The sequence below is a fragment of the Prinia subflava genome, chromosome 11 (assembly GCF_021018805.1).
Source record: "Prinia subflava isolate CZ2003 ecotype Zambia chromosome 11, Cam_Psub_1.2, whole genome shotgun sequence".
NCBI classification, from domain to species: Eukaryota; Metazoa; Chordata; class Aves; order Passeriformes; family Cisticolidae; genus Prinia; species Prinia subflava.
Genome location: NC_086257.1, coordinates 9,787,927 through 9,803,154, shown reverse-complemented (window position 1 = coordinate 9,803,154; position 15,228 = coordinate 9,787,927). Strand labels below are relative to the sequence as shown.

At 41.1% G+C, this 15,228-nt stretch overlaps 1 long non-coding RNA gene across 3 annotated transcripts in view; it reads left to right on the top strand.

Moving 5' to 3' along the window:
- Positions 1–15,228, top strand: part of LOC134556289 (uncharacterized) — a 252,178-nt gene that overhangs the window by 38,135 nt on the left and 198,815 nt on the right. For 2 of the 3 annotated variants that reach the window (XR_010081633.1, XR_010081632.1), the window contains exon 2: positions 3,837–3,931. This is a non-coding gene — a long non-coding RNA (uncharacterized LOC134556289). Of the gene's footprint in view, positions 1–3,836; positions 3,932–15,064; positions 15,158–15,228 lie in introns of all 3 variants that reach the window. The other variant, XR_010081634.1, reaches the window with a different exon arrangement.

Genomic DNA, 15,228 nt, shown 5'->3' with positions numbered 1-15,228 from the left:
GTGACAACTGGAAAACGCTTTTTGTGACCATAAGGTGTAAATCAAAGATCTTATATATTCAATAGGAATTCTTGTCCTTTTAAATGGCAAAACTGTTTTGGTGAGTAATTCTATGTTTAATCTTGTATCTCACCACAGAAATAGAAGTTTAAAGAGGGATTTAGTGACTGAGAACAGAAATAGATTAGGAATTTCAAGCCTTGATACATCTTCAGTAGGAAACAAGTGTTAGTAAGAAAAAACCCATCTTTTTAATAGAGAAATTGGTGACACAGGTGATCACCTACTTTCGTTATAGAATCAGGGCTGTAGAGTTCTAGACAGGTGAACTCTGTCTTACATCTACGTTTCTGAGGTATCCATCCACAAATGTGTTTCTGTCTGTATAACTGCTGTCTCTCAGAAGGCACAATATTACTAATGCATAGCTTCTAATTGATTACTGGGCTATAATTAATTGTTCTTTTTAACTAAGAGGGAGCTTCAATGCTTTAAGATCTCCTAATTTTGAAAGTAATTAATTGCAGATTAAATCAGGAGCCACTTGTTATGTTTAACAAAACCAAATTCAAATCTGAAAAGATGGTTTTATGCTGTAAGGAGTAAGTGTTACATGGAGCAAATGGTTTTAATTATAATTTGAATTATCTGTTTACCAGTCCCAAACTATAAAATATCTCTATTACATGAAACCTAGATAAGGTTTGGAGGCATGTTATATAGTACTGTGGGATTCTGCAGAGACAGGTAGAGGTGTCAGACTGACACTGGATAGAAGCAAATATAGGTTAGCTGAAATTCTAGGGCTCCTCAGAGATGCTTTAAGAAAGTGTGATTTTACAGTGTTTTTAAGAAGATGAGAGAACAAAAACAAACAAATGTTTACTTGTTTTAATAATATAGTCTGCAAAGATTTTGACATCTGTTTTTAGTGGTAACTGAAAGCTGAGAGATTTGGGGAAATTGAGCTGTCTGTGTGGGTAGAATCAGAGGAATGTTCTTTAATGCCACATCCCAGGATATGAGCTGACAGAGCTGCTTTCTATGTAAAATGCATAAGACACAAGCTTTTTTCTGCCGTATGGAAAAAATAACTGAACCACTGGCAAGTGTTCCAAAAGTTCAAAAATTTGCTCCATTTAGGCTCCCTGCAATTCAGAAAAGTATTGAAATTTTTCTTTGTTATCTCTGGACAAATTCCCTTGCCTGAATGCAGGCCTGCCCCATGCTCTCCTGCTTTGGCTCATTGCTGATCCAAACTAGATCCACTCAAGCTCTCCTGTAGTGTTTGGAGCATCTCTGCCCATCTGGCCTGGCAGGCTGCTGCCATGGATCAGGCACGGTCAGGGACTTTCCTCAGGATTAGGAAGGTACAAAATCTGTTCAGGACCTCTCCCTGTGAGGAAGCCCATCAGCAAGCAGGTCTGGAGACAACCCAGGCAGGCATTACTGAGTCTGCAGTGACACAACTGTGTTCCACAAAACATCAGCAAAGGGATCCTCCCCACACCTTTCAGAAAAGAAATGGTTGGGTGATTTTATGCTGATATATATCCAGGTGGACCTGGCTCTGGAAAATGTGATTTGGTTTATGCTGTTGAGAAAAGTCAGGTTGCAAGACAGTTTTATCAGTGTATTCATAATTCTGTGAGCATCACCCCTGGCAGACTCTACCTACTCTCCTTTAGATCTTGTTTTTACAGGTGCATTGGAGACCAAGAGACAGGTGCCTAGGTCAAGAAAGTAGGACATAGCACAGTGCAGTGAGCTGGTTCCACAAAATGTCTGAGTATCCCACATGTCCTGGGGACAGATCAGTACCCAGCTGGTTGGAGAAGCCCTTGTGTGCCTCAATTGATGCAGTAGGTGTCAACTCACACAAAACACAAAGGAAGCAGCTACAATGTAAAAATTAACTTGTAGGAACCACTTCTAGAAGAGTCAAACAGTAAGAACTTTTAATACAGTGTTGCTTTAATACCTGACAAATTAGAAGTTCTCCTTCTTTTACATATGTTTTTTATATAAATGTGTAGTTTCCAACTGAAATGTTTTTATATCTGATGCAAGCTCTTCCTGGGAACAGGTTTTATTCTAAAACAAAACAAGGCAAAAATGTCTAAAATAGTGCCTTTATTAGTGCTTTGTCACATAATTAGTGCTTAAAACATTGGTCAGTAGCTCCATATACTTCTTGCAATTGCAAATGCTGTGCCCATGCTAACACTGCAAATGTTTTGGGTAGTACAGATTAAGAAATGTGTCACCAATGAAAAAAGTACATTAGACAGTTGTGTTGTGTTGTGTTGTGACATGAAGCCATTGCAGTTTAATTCTGTTATCTGGTCAGTTGTAGTATTCTGATGGGCCTGGGGAAGATAAGGTTACAGGAAGAGGCTGATATGAGAAAACCTCATGTGCTGCATTAGATTGAGTGGGTCAAATGCATGGTGCTGTATATAGATAAAAAAGTCTGTTCTTGTTGGTTAGCAGCTTCTATTATGGGGCAGAGGAGAAGATAGTGCTGCTTCATCCCTGTTTCAATCCAGTAGGAGTCCATTCCTCATCTAAGCTTTAATGATTGTGACATGATGTCTTTGGGAAGAGTGACTTAAAAGAGAGGAAATGACGTTTGGAGAGGAAAATGCCACTTGACCTCAGAGGCTTGTCACCCCTTAAGTTTTTCTTAACCCCCACTTTTCTGTTTTGTCACTCGATCCTTTAATCCCTTCTCTCTCCATAAAAGTGCCAAGATGTCTCCAAACCACTTAGACTGCAGCGTTTCCATGTTCTTAGTTGGCAGCTAATTCCATGAGTTCATTATTCTGACCCTGAGTGAAATAGTTTGTGTTTCCAGTATACACAATTATTTTGGGTTATGACTTCTGACTTTTGAACCCCTCACCAGAATGCACCATTTAAATCTCTTCATCAGCTCTGAGTGCTGTCACTGGGTCCACTCGGTGTCAATGTTCCTCTAACAGCATTATGCCACTCAGAATTTCTTCCTACGTTTTCTCTTGGAATAACTGCAGCAAAATCTGCAATCTTCTGTTCAGAAGGTGCGATTCTTTCACTATTATTCATGTTCTCCAGGAGTCATGGGATTGTTTACAGCATATGGAACAGTTAGGTGCTTTCTGAAAAGTCAACTGAAGTCAGTAACTAATAGTCCTTGCTGTGTATTTCATGCTCTCTGCAGCAGTGCTGGGCTGCATTCTGGTCTCATCTGCAGCAATACAAGCAGTAAGCAGCACAAAGCAATTTTAGTACATGATCTGAGTGCAAAAAGGGGTATAACTTCAGAAAGCTGATCTGCTGACATCCCTCTGTGTAGTAAATATATTCTATGTACATTTTGTTTTCAGTTTAAAACATCTTCATTTTCAAAAATACAATTAAAAAATAGCAGATATTAAATACCCAGTCACTGCACATGGAAAGGATAATCTGATTTATCTTACTGTTTCTTTCACATATTTTGCTCTGGAGCTGTAGGAAGTAATATGATATTAAAGAGTAATTTTCCATCCAGTGGCTTCATCCATTTATTGTATTGATATTGTCAAGTGCCCCTGTAAAATAAACTAGCAGCCCAGACTCACTTAATTCAGCCAAATACTGATCTACCAGTATATATCTTTAGTGAAGCCTGATCTGGTGGGAGTTCAATTGAGGGTGCAAAATGGACATTCAGATGGATTCCCAGATGGAACTGTTTTGAAGTTTGTGTAAAACCAGATAATAATCTCCTGAAATGCACTCTCAGCCAAAAAAGAGCAGAAAAGGACTTACACCACTGAAGTGGTATTTACTATTTTTATTTCCTTCCTTAGCTTGTTATCAGCCATGGGAATTTACAAGCTTTCCAACAAGACTGAAGAAATCCAGGAAACCACAATGACAGATCCACTTGAAACAACCATTTCATGTGAGTGAGTTGAAAAAATACAAAATATTGTTTTATCAGTGGCCGAAGATGTCTATTGGAAATATCACTAATACTACAAAGTTCAGTGTAATTAAGAATGTTTCTCATGCACAGCTAGCAGGCATTTGTTGACATCAGTATTTTTTTTAATGTGAAGGCCACTGTAAGCAATACACTTCTCTCAAAAATGAGTGTAAGATTAAAAGTTTTGGGTACTTTTTAAAAAACATTGAAAGAATTTTGGTTTTATTAAAAAAAAATTAAGAAATTTGGTTTTCTCTTTAAACACTAATTTATAAGCAAGAGATCTGCTTAGAAAATAAGACCTCACTTCCACTGGGCATACACCTTCCTTTTCAATAATCCAGTATCCCATCTTTTTATTGCAAATTTGCTGAAACTCAAGCTGGTGACATTTCTACTCCTTACTAATTCTATAGGAAGTGTTCAGAGCCTGGCTTTGAGAAACAATGTGGTATTCACTTCTTCTCCATTTGATTCCAATACAGAATTCTGGGGAAGAATCTGGCAATGCCTTTATTTGTCCCACTGAGTGTTACTGTGGGTTGAGATAGAGAAAGCCATTTGTCAGAGTGAATCTCAGATCTCAAGCTGAGCTTCCAAAGCAAGCAAAATAAAATAAATTTAAGTGTGAATCAGTAACGTACAAGCAGTGTGGAGTGAATCTCAAATGTAATACTGGTGGGAATAGGCACACTATTGTAGTGTGTGAGGTACCACTGTATATCTGAGCATGTGGCTTTGAGGTTGCTTTTGGAAAATACTCTTTGTCAGCTGTGCTATCCTTCTTTTTTTTTTTTTTTTTTCTCATGCTTTGCTGAGTCTTCTGCTTAGTCTACTTTAGGTCTCGTGAGTGGAAGTTTCCTTGACTGCTGTTTGCAAGTGATAACAGTATCACACAAAGCTGACACAGTTATGCCCATCCTCAGTATGTTTTTTGGGGTAGAGCTCCATTTAGAACAAGTTTTTGGTGCAAACGAAGGCATAGGGGCCCACACTCTCTGGCTCTTTCAAGAGGCTTTTTTGCTGGTTTCCACACCATGGTTTGTATATGCTCACTGCCAAGAGCTATTAATTCAATAGGATTGAGATTGTTTCCCATAACACAGTACTCCATTGCTTCCTTGTTAAAAATAATCATGTGGGCTTTTTGTAGGTTACAAGCAGTCCTCAGAATTTTGTAATTTTCATTGGAAGATGCCTACAATTACCAATTAACTTCAGGCTTAACTGGCTTATTAGCTTGTCTCATAACTCTGCCTGCCCCTTAAATTTTCTGCTTTTTTTCCAGATGTTGCTCAGCAGTGTGTCATTTTGTACTTATTTCAATTTTGTGGATGCTTGGTGATAAATTCTTCTTGGTTTTGAATATAGTTTAAATAACTATGCCTATGTAGAACCCAGTTTGCCGTGCATAAAATTTTGTACTGGCACCAATGTAAACAGAGCTGCAATGGCTAGCAGGCCACAGCATAATAAATCAGAATGATTAGTCTGCCTCCTGGGACACAGATGAGTCAGCTCAGGTCAAGACACTTCTGGGAAAACTAGATAGCTGGTAAATGTATTACCAGCTGACTATCAGAGTCCCTGTGCCATACCAGGAAATATCCCTGCCTTGGGCAATTCTTCCTCTCCTGCACTGACAGAAGCAAACAGTTGTTAAGAACACTCTCCTTCTTTCTAATCCTCGCTACCTACTCTGGCAAGTAAAACAAATTGTTTCTCCATGCTGTCCTCTGTACTTGTAGGCTAAAAACACAGCTTTTCATTAGATGCAATACTATTTGCAATGTAACATGCAGCCTTTTTATCTTCTAGTAGACAAGAGGTAGAGTTATCTTTTTAAAGGATTACAATCCTTTAAAATTTGTTTATTTAATCATCTTTTCCTCTTATATCAAATGGGGCCCAGACTGTGATTTCAGAATAATGCAGGAATGTTCTCTTCTACTGCACCACATTCCACTGTGATGTACAAAACTAAAGCCTGTGCTCCCACCTGAGTAAGGATCATAGAGTTGGCTCCATAATGGGATGGGAAACAACCCTCCGTCTGTTCTCATCATTATTATTTCTTCCTTTTTATACTGGCGATTAAGGGGCACTTGGAATGCCCTGTGGGGGTGAAACACTGATGCCTCAAGGTAAAGATGTTTCTTAAACTATGTGGAAACACCCACAGCTCCTTTTTCGTTTGACAGGCAGAACTGATCAGCAGATGCACAAGGCCCTTTGCCCGTTTATTTTGTTTTTATAAATAACTACTCTCCAAATAAAATATAAACTCTTTCTACCTTAGCCTTTTCCATATCATCTTATTTTAGATGTCTCTAGATATGCCACAAACAGGTAGGCCTTGGTGATTTGTCCATGACCTCACAGGGATGAATTTACTAAGGAGCATGTTAGTTACTTCTTCTCCTTCCCTTCCCTTTGCTTTTGCAAAAGGCAAAATATATTATATTATAATTTCCCAGCAGAACCTGTCAGCCAGGACCTGTTGAACATCATAGGTGGATCCAAGTCTGATCTAATAATTTGCATCCATTTTTTTATGCCCCTGAAGCTTTGGATAGTGACCTCATTCCAGTGTATTCTCTGTATCTCTTGTGTACCTGTGTGTCAGAGGTGTAGCACCATCCAGAGGTTTGGGACAAATGGAGCTGATGGGAATGGAACTGTCTGGAAATGTTCCAGTGATGCCAAGGTCTGCAAACACAGATTTGTTGAGGCTGAAATATTTGGAATTACATGCATTTTTGCTGAATTGCTGCAGCCTTGCTAGAGAATATAATCTTGCATCTGGCATACGGCTGCCTTGGGAACATGATCCCAGTGCCTCCTGGAGTCTCAGATCTCAGGCTGACCCATAGTGGCCTGCCCTGCATCAGGAGACTTTGAGAACTCCACAGAGCAGCCCACCCAGGCAGTGTTTCTGGAAGGGGTTCCTTGTGTTTGGTGCCCTTTCCAGCTTTGGAGATGCCTGAAATTGAAATGCTTTCTTGGTCCTGTGGATTTTAATTTGTAACCTGGATCTTAACTCTATTAACAATCCAGGTAGAAGTATCCTTCTGGCTTCACACATCTTTTTTGGACTCATTTCTTGCAAACAGAACTGCTCTATTAGAAGGCCCTTCCACAGAGAACTCTTTTGTAGGATTAGGACTGTAAGCAAGCTGTGACAGAAATGCCAACTGTGCCATGGGATTGTGTTAGTGCTGTGGGAAGATGGCAGAAGAGCCTAGTTCCTGTGCAGCACTTCTCATTCACAGATTCTTTGAGTGTCATTTTACTGTAATATCCCAAGGTTACTCAGCAGATAAGTGACACAGCTGGAAATGAAATCCAGGTGTTTTGAGCCCTAAACCACTGCTCCATCCATCCTGCCTCCAAAGAAGCAATGTTTGCACAGAGCTGTAGGAAATGCCCGATTTGCCTTGTGTTTCACCCCGGCAAAGGAATGTTAGGTCAGCAGTATTTATTTTCTTATCGTGATCTCACTAATTTTTACTTTTTAAAGAGCTCTCTCTGTAATGGAGCTTCTTGCAAACTCAAAACGTTGTTGGTGGAGCTTGCAAAATTTCTTGCAAGTTACTGATGCTTGTAAAATGGTGATTCCCAAACTTTTCCTGTGGAGCCTGGAAAAGGGTAGTGGGAGGAAGTGATCTCCTGGCAGCCTGTCAGCTGTGGTCCCACGAGTGTTCTGATCCCACAGATGACCGGATTTGGGAGTAAAGCATGGCTGCTCCTGTCTCTGCCCCGTGTTGGATTTCAGCCCTCTGCCCTTGCTCTGAAGGGAATGGGTTTAGAGGCATGAACTCACTGTGTGTTCCTAGGTCTGGTACTGAACAGATTGCTGGACTTAAAAGCCCCACCACCCATTGCTAGAAATCTATGAAACATCTCCAGTTAACCATAGAGCCTCCTGCTTCAGCAGCTGAGCATGTAAATTCCTGTGACCAAATAACTGCACAGTTAACTGCTTTCACATGTGTTCCCAACGTGCCCATCTCAAAAGGCGGAATCCTAGCCCGGCTTGTCCCCACGGGCAGCTGGACGGTGACCAGGACACGGCTCTTTGGGAGGCTGGATGGGGCACCCTGCAGCCTTACACCTGCCTGTGCATGGGCAAAGGCAGCCTGGTGACAGCGGCACCTCTGCTGTCCCTCATCCTCCTCTCCCCCCGCCCTGCAGGAGCCAGTGGCTGCTGTGGGAGCAGCAGGATCTGATCCTGATGGAGCTGGGCAGTCGGGCTCACGGAGGCTCCCCTGGCGTGGCCCAGTGTGTTCTGGGGTGCCCCTGTTACAGCCCCCCCACACCTGTGCGAGAGGAAACGGCTTTTATTGTTCTGCTGCGAGGCTGGGCAGGTTTTGTTGCAAGCGGAGCAATGCTCTGAGGGGCGGGGAGTGTCCCCCGGCTGCCCGTGCCCGGGCTGGCCCGCAGGGGCTGAGAGGAGCCGCCGCGCTCGGCGCACAAGGGCCGCGTCCCCCCGGGCCGGAGCCCGCGGCCGAGGCGGCGCAGGCGGGGCGCGTTTGCCTCGGCCGCCGCCGCCATCGGGCCGCTGGCCGCCCGCCAGGCCCTGATGTTTCCTCTCGCCCTTGTTCGCAGAGGCATTCAGGAAAACAATCGCCAGCGATGAGGGCTTTCCCGTTCCGGCCTGGGGACCTGCCACCAGGCACCTCCTCGCTGGGGCTGGGGACGGGCGGTGTGCAGGGGATTACTGTGAGATAAAAAAACTCTCATCGCGGTTTGCGATGGGTGGAAGGTCTGTGTATGAAGCAGCCCGCAGGCTGCCCGAGATGTCAGCTGTGCTGAGGAAATCCTATGGGACACAAACTAATACAGCCAGAAATGCTCCAATTACCTGCTGTTTGCATTACCTGGGGCAGGGCAACAATAAACATGTACACAAGGATACTTGGCAAGGCCCTCCTTGTACAGATACAACCTCACCAATTGTATGGAGCCAGCCAGCTGCTGGGAATGCCCCCTCACAGCACGGGACCGCCTGAGAGCTTGCAGGATCCTGATCGTCTTTGCAGATCTGTGGCCGAACTGGGTACAAACAGGCAATGGCATGTTCCTGACACCAGGGCAATTCCTGTGGCAGGACAGCTCCAGAGGAGTTCACCAGCCCTTGCTCATGGCGCTTAGGGAGAAGGGCCCACTCTGAGTCAGCTGCAGCCCAGAGAAGCTGGGCAGCTGAGAAAGAAGCAGCGGTCAGGGCTGGTCTGTAATAATAAAAATGGATCAGAACTCGCCTGCAGAGTGTTTGCTGGCCTCTTGCTCCGTCCCCACACCACCGCTTGTACCTGCTCTCCTGCTCTCAGGAGAGAGCTGCTTGTTGAGTGAAGCCTTGCATGTGCAGATGAGGCACTTTCAATATTGCAGCTTGAGTTCTTACATTTTGGGGTCAAATTCAAAGGTGTTTCCTTGTTCAGGAGGCAGGAATGCTAAAACTAACGTTGAATCTTGAAGTGGTGTCTCTCATCAGGAGCCTGTACACAAACGACCATTGTTACTAGAACAAGCTTTTTCTTTTCAAGTAATGATCCCCTGACATCTAACTACAGGAACCTGTTTTGGAAGAACTATAGCCTTAAGGGCAGGCGCACTGGTTATATACGAGCGCATCCATTTTTCCACTGTAGATGTGAAAGCCTTTGACATATTGCAGCCTAAACATTTTTTTTTATTTTAATGACACTTGAAAAGAACCTGAATTGTTTTTAAATTAATTTCTTTTTAAAATAGTCTCAAGAGCACAAGCTGCAATTTTCAGCTGCACTCTTCTTCTTCTTCCACATCAGAAGGAAGTTGCAGGTAGAAGCTAACTTGAGCTAAAAGATTGCAGAGTTCTTGTTGCTGTTTAGCTGGAGAGATTTACACTGCATGTTTCTCTTTAGGGCTGAACAGTTGTATCTCACATCCAGCAATACCAACAGGGAGTTTTAAAAAGCAGTCCACCCTGAGTGTCGTGCCTTCTCAAGCTCGAAGAAACACTAGGACCTCTGTCTCAGTTCCAGTGAGCTTGTAATGTTCCTTTGTCTCTGTGAAGTCCTACGTTTTTCTAGAAATTGTGGCAGCCCATGAAATGGACTTCATTTTGGAATTATAAACTCTGAATTCAAATTTTATCACTTCTTGGAGCTTAACAGAGCATTAGGTTTGTGATTTTATTCACAAAGCTATGGATCATTGCAAATTGCTTCCTACTATTTGACAGCTTCCTTTTTAGAAATTTCAACACTCCAGCTATCTGCCTTCAGCAGTGTATGATTCTAATCACTGATATGATTTCATAATCCTTTAATTCAGCAAACATTCCAGATTATCAACACATGTGATTTGTATTTTGGGAGATCACAGTGCAGCAAAATTTACCTGTTGTCAGGCTTTGGGCTTTGTAGCTGAAATGTACACATTATTAACCAGGGGTAATTTCTTAGATGGAGTTTATAAATATGTGTAACTATTTTGGGTTGTAGAGATGACATTCCCTTCAATGAATGTAAGACATAAAGCTGCAGAGTTTAAAGCCAAATTCAGCAGGAAGAAAGAAAATTACTTCCATATATCTTCTGTATGTCATTAAATGGAAAACGAGATAATTCTCCCATACATCTGAAAACTAAATAAAAAGGCCTATTCTCCTTAGTTTCTGTGGATAACTTCAGCTAATTTTTGTGGCAGTTATGCACATTGATGGGAGAAAAGATGCCTCAAGTAGGATGATACGGTATACATACATTACTAAATAAAATACTCATTTTACTTAGGATAATCCCTCTTTGTTCCAGATATATGTAGGCATTCTTCTTAAAGCAAGTGTTTCAGTTGTCAGGATGACTTGATACATTTGTTCTTTGATGTCAAATTCAGTTGCATCACCGTGGAATGGTTGCTACAGAAACCCCAGCCTAATTTTTAAATGTATTGAGTTCACTCCCTATTACTTAGAAAAGCTGGATTTGATTTCTTTCCTGTAAAAAAGTTCATAATAAAATGGGTGAGACCTCTAAAACTGCAGCAATAAGCGTAGAAAAAGTACTCAGATAGTGAGATCAGAGACAATAAGGAAAAAAGCAATTTAGAGTCCAACAAACAAATGCTATCTCTTGATAAAATGCTCCCCATTGTAATTGAAACCAGAGCTAAATTAGATCAATACCAAAATATTAAAGTGTGCCAAACCTGTTTTCTGTAGGCTTTGCTATAATTGGATTCTGATGCAAGAGATAGCTTAAGTAGGCAAAGTCTGTTGACTCGAGACCATGATTATGCATAGAAAAAGAGCTTCCTGCTATGGTATACAGTACATTTACCCAGTGTTTCTTGATAAATTAATACATTTCTATCCTGCCCTTCCATGCTGATGCATTTGAAGTCTGTATCTTGCCTACAGTAAATCTCTGCCTTGCTCAACAAGAAACTATTTCACTGTATAAACGAAGCATATTGACAACAGATTTAACCCAGACAACTCAGCTTTATTCAATCAGAAAAATGCTGGCCTGGTTTCAGGTTTCTGGGATACAGGCACAAATGGACATGCCCCAAGTAGAATCCATTTGTTTTCCCATGAATGCACCTAGTAGGAGGTCAAATAAAAATAAATATTTTGGCTCTTCAGAGCAAGATAGATTTCTGGAGTATTTGTGATTCAGACTGAAAATGTGATTACAACAAGCAGAGGTAGCATCTGAAATATGTTCTGTTGAGAGTGAAAAAACCCATTGTTTTCTCTCCCTCTCTTTTTGTTTTAAGCTGTGGTTATGCCTTGTCTTCACTAATCAGGTTTATGAGAATAACAATGTATATCTTTATGTTGCTCAGCTCTTTGTAGAAGCTCAGGAGTTAAGGAAAAATAGCCATTTTTGAAGTCTTTTAGGATTTTTTTTTAATGTCAGTATAACTTACACAAAGGAGTAGTTTATTGACTTCCCCTGTGATAGTAAGAATAAATCAATTTAGGTCCAGTGTACTAGGGGCCTGAGATTCTCTGTGGAGTTCCACCAAACAATGGAATAAATTGTGCAAGGGCAATTTGTCCCTAATGTTTTTGGCTATTTGATTTTGTTGAGGTTTTGCTGGTATTATTTAGATATTCACTGTAATTTATACGGCCATGTAAAAAAACCCTGCATATTTGCCTGCAGGGGAGTGAGTGCTCTCTGAAACAGTCCTTTGAACATAATAAAAGTGAAATCCCCAGGTAATAAAAAAATCCCTGGCTTTTATGAATAATGCATTTGTGGAACAGGGGGGAGAGGAAGTGCTTTTTAGATTTATTCCCCGCCTCTGTTCCCCATTCAACCTGTTGGCAGAAATAAAGTCTAGGTTGGGAGTGGGTTCCTACATTGTGAATGTGCTCTTAGGTATTTTTTTAAAGTCCTGGCCTAAATGGTGCAACACAAACAGACATAAATACTGGTAATTCTGATTTATTTGTTTGTTTGTTTTTAAAGTCTGTGGGTGTCTTCCCCTGTGTATTGACCATCTGGTTGTGGGTTAGGCTGTTTGGGATATGCCTGGCATGCTGAAAAGCAACACAAAATTGCAAAGTGATTGGAGGCCCATTGAGGATGGTTTGTTTGGGGTCCTCAGTGAGCTTTGACAGAGAGCAGGTGTTGTGATGATAAATTCAGAATGGGGTTGAGGATTTTTCTCTTCAGCGGGTAAGTGTGTGGGAAATGCTGGAGGCACGCTGTAAAAATAAATGGTTCTTATTCAGGAGATACTGAAATGGAAACACTTTGGTGTCACAATCTCAATGGGAAAGCTGTTGGAGGATTTTAATGGATTTCACCCCATTGCAGTGGTTTGGGTTCAGCACAGGAGGGTCCAAACTCAGAGCTGAATTATGGCATTTGAGCCTAAGTGAGACTTAAAACCAGAGTTTTAGTAGGTTCCCATGAACAAGTGTCCCAGCCGTGAACATTGCCACAATACCTATTGCTTTATCTTTGGTTTTTGAAATAAAGCTGGCAGTTTCCAAAGAGAGGATATTGGAATAAATTTTCATAAGGTGTGAGGGGTGTATACCAGGCAGCAGAGAATCAGTTCTCTCTTGTTTCTGAGAGTTTCAGTGGATGTGATGCTCTTACAGCCCGTTAAACTTTGAATAATCCTTTTAGGAATAAAATATATTTTCTGTGACTGCGATTGTGCCAAATCATTTTAACTTGCCAAAAAGCTGCTTTGGAAGGACTTGAGGAAACCACAGCTGGGAATTGTGTCACAGATATAAAATGAGATTTATTTACTTTTCTACATCCAACACTGAAATAATAAGGAAGTCAGGAACAGATGAAAGAAACACTTGCTTTTTAGAGATTTTATTTTAAATTTGATTTACTTTTTATAGAGTTTCTGTAGCAAATCTGCATTTTCAACAGAGACTTAACGCTCTTCTCACTGAGGTCATTGGCCAAATGAATACTAGGAATGAGTCTGTTTTGGGGGTAGGGAGCAGAGTGCACGTGCTTCACCCTCAGCAGCATCCTGAGGATTTCAGAGCACCATGCTCAGTGTGCAGAGCCAGGTCCCAGGCCCGTGTTCACTGATGCTCTTCTCTGCACACCTGTTTCACCTGTGGACTCTGCTTATCTTACTGCTCAATGTCAATGCTCAAGTGGTGCCCAGGGACTGACTTCCACAAATAAAGCATTTTATGTCCATGATTTTTAAGTGCTATAAAATACTTCTGCATTTTGTGGGTTGCAAGGATCCTTGCTTGTGCTAGGAACATTTGTGGACTACTTCTGTTTCAACATTTTCTCTTGGACAGTGTGTGGGAACTGTAGCCATATAGAAAACTCGCAGGTTTTGCCTGGACATAGATATCCAAATATAGACTGACCCCTGCAGATCTGTCTCCATTTTTTCAGCGTAATTTAAAAAGGAGATATGCCAATGATAATTCTTCCTTCCAAAGTCTTTACTTCTTGGTGTTACTTGTATTTGCATAACTGACCAAGTTATAGAGTGAGGGGTAAATGTTATGCTCTCTTCTGCTTTTCCTTATCTAATTTACTGAGAGATGCATTAGCAAGAAATGTGTCTTCTACCCTGGTGCAGACAGGAACTCTCATGTATCAGAGATGATAAGGACTATTGTAATAATGGGAATCTGAAAGTACAATACAGCTGAGTACGTGTGTGTATATCCATCTTATCTCATTGTATTCATGTTTCTAAAAGTATTAGGCCAGTAAATTTTGTGTTCTGTTGATATGAATTATTTATTAAAATGCTCTTGTGTTGCATCAAATGAAACATGTTAGAATGCGATGGTTTTTTCCCCCCTCAAATGAATGCCCATTAAAAAAGAGCACTCAATTATTTTTGAGTAACTGTTTTAATCATTGGACAGGTATCTACTTTATAAGCAGCAACTGGCAGGGGAGTAAAAAACAAGGCACAGCAGAGACAAGCAGAAACTGCTAATTGTTACAGGTTCCACACCACTGGCAGAGGAGTAGAGAGAGCAGTTTTCTACCAGAATGTAGAGAGAGCAGGAGCTTTGTAAAGAAGCTGGGATTTGAGGAAAGGTACTTTAAACAATGAAAAAACATTTTTAAGAAGCAGTAGAATTCTTGAAGCATATAGCATGGAGTCATTTGTAGGATCAAGCCCTTATGATTGTAGAGTTTGAAACACTGAGACTGGGATTTGAAGAACATACTTCTTACCAAAAAGGCCTGTTTGTATTCTACAAGTATTAAAAAACACCTAAAGGTGACAAATTTGAAAGGAGCCAAAATTAGGCAGAGGAAGATTGACATGATTGAAATGAAATTACCTAGTTCACCTTGTATCTTTACAATCTATTCAAATGTTTATGGTAGGATTTGTGTGAGCAAATGTATAAACCCTGCGGCAAAACGTGCTCTAAGTGCTGTGTAAGATGCACTTGCCACCATTTCAGTTAAGTTCCATCTGCTTCTGCTTGGGGAGATTTTGTACTGTTTTATGGACAGCTATTCCAACAGTTCTGAATGAGCTTTTTGGGGATGTAGGTGGTGTTATCAACACTTTTATTGAACTTTTTTAAGAAAAAAAAAATCACTGAAACGAGAGCACTTTTTTTGCATTACTGTGCTGCAGACTCACATGTTTTCAAGGCTCGACTGTCCAGCCAAACTTCTTGGAATGGATGCATGTTTACTCCAGATCAGCTGATCCTCTCACATGGGAAAGGTGTGTATGAACCCTCGACTTTAGAAAAGCAAATAAATCTGTGGTTTTAATTCATACTGCATGTACAGCAC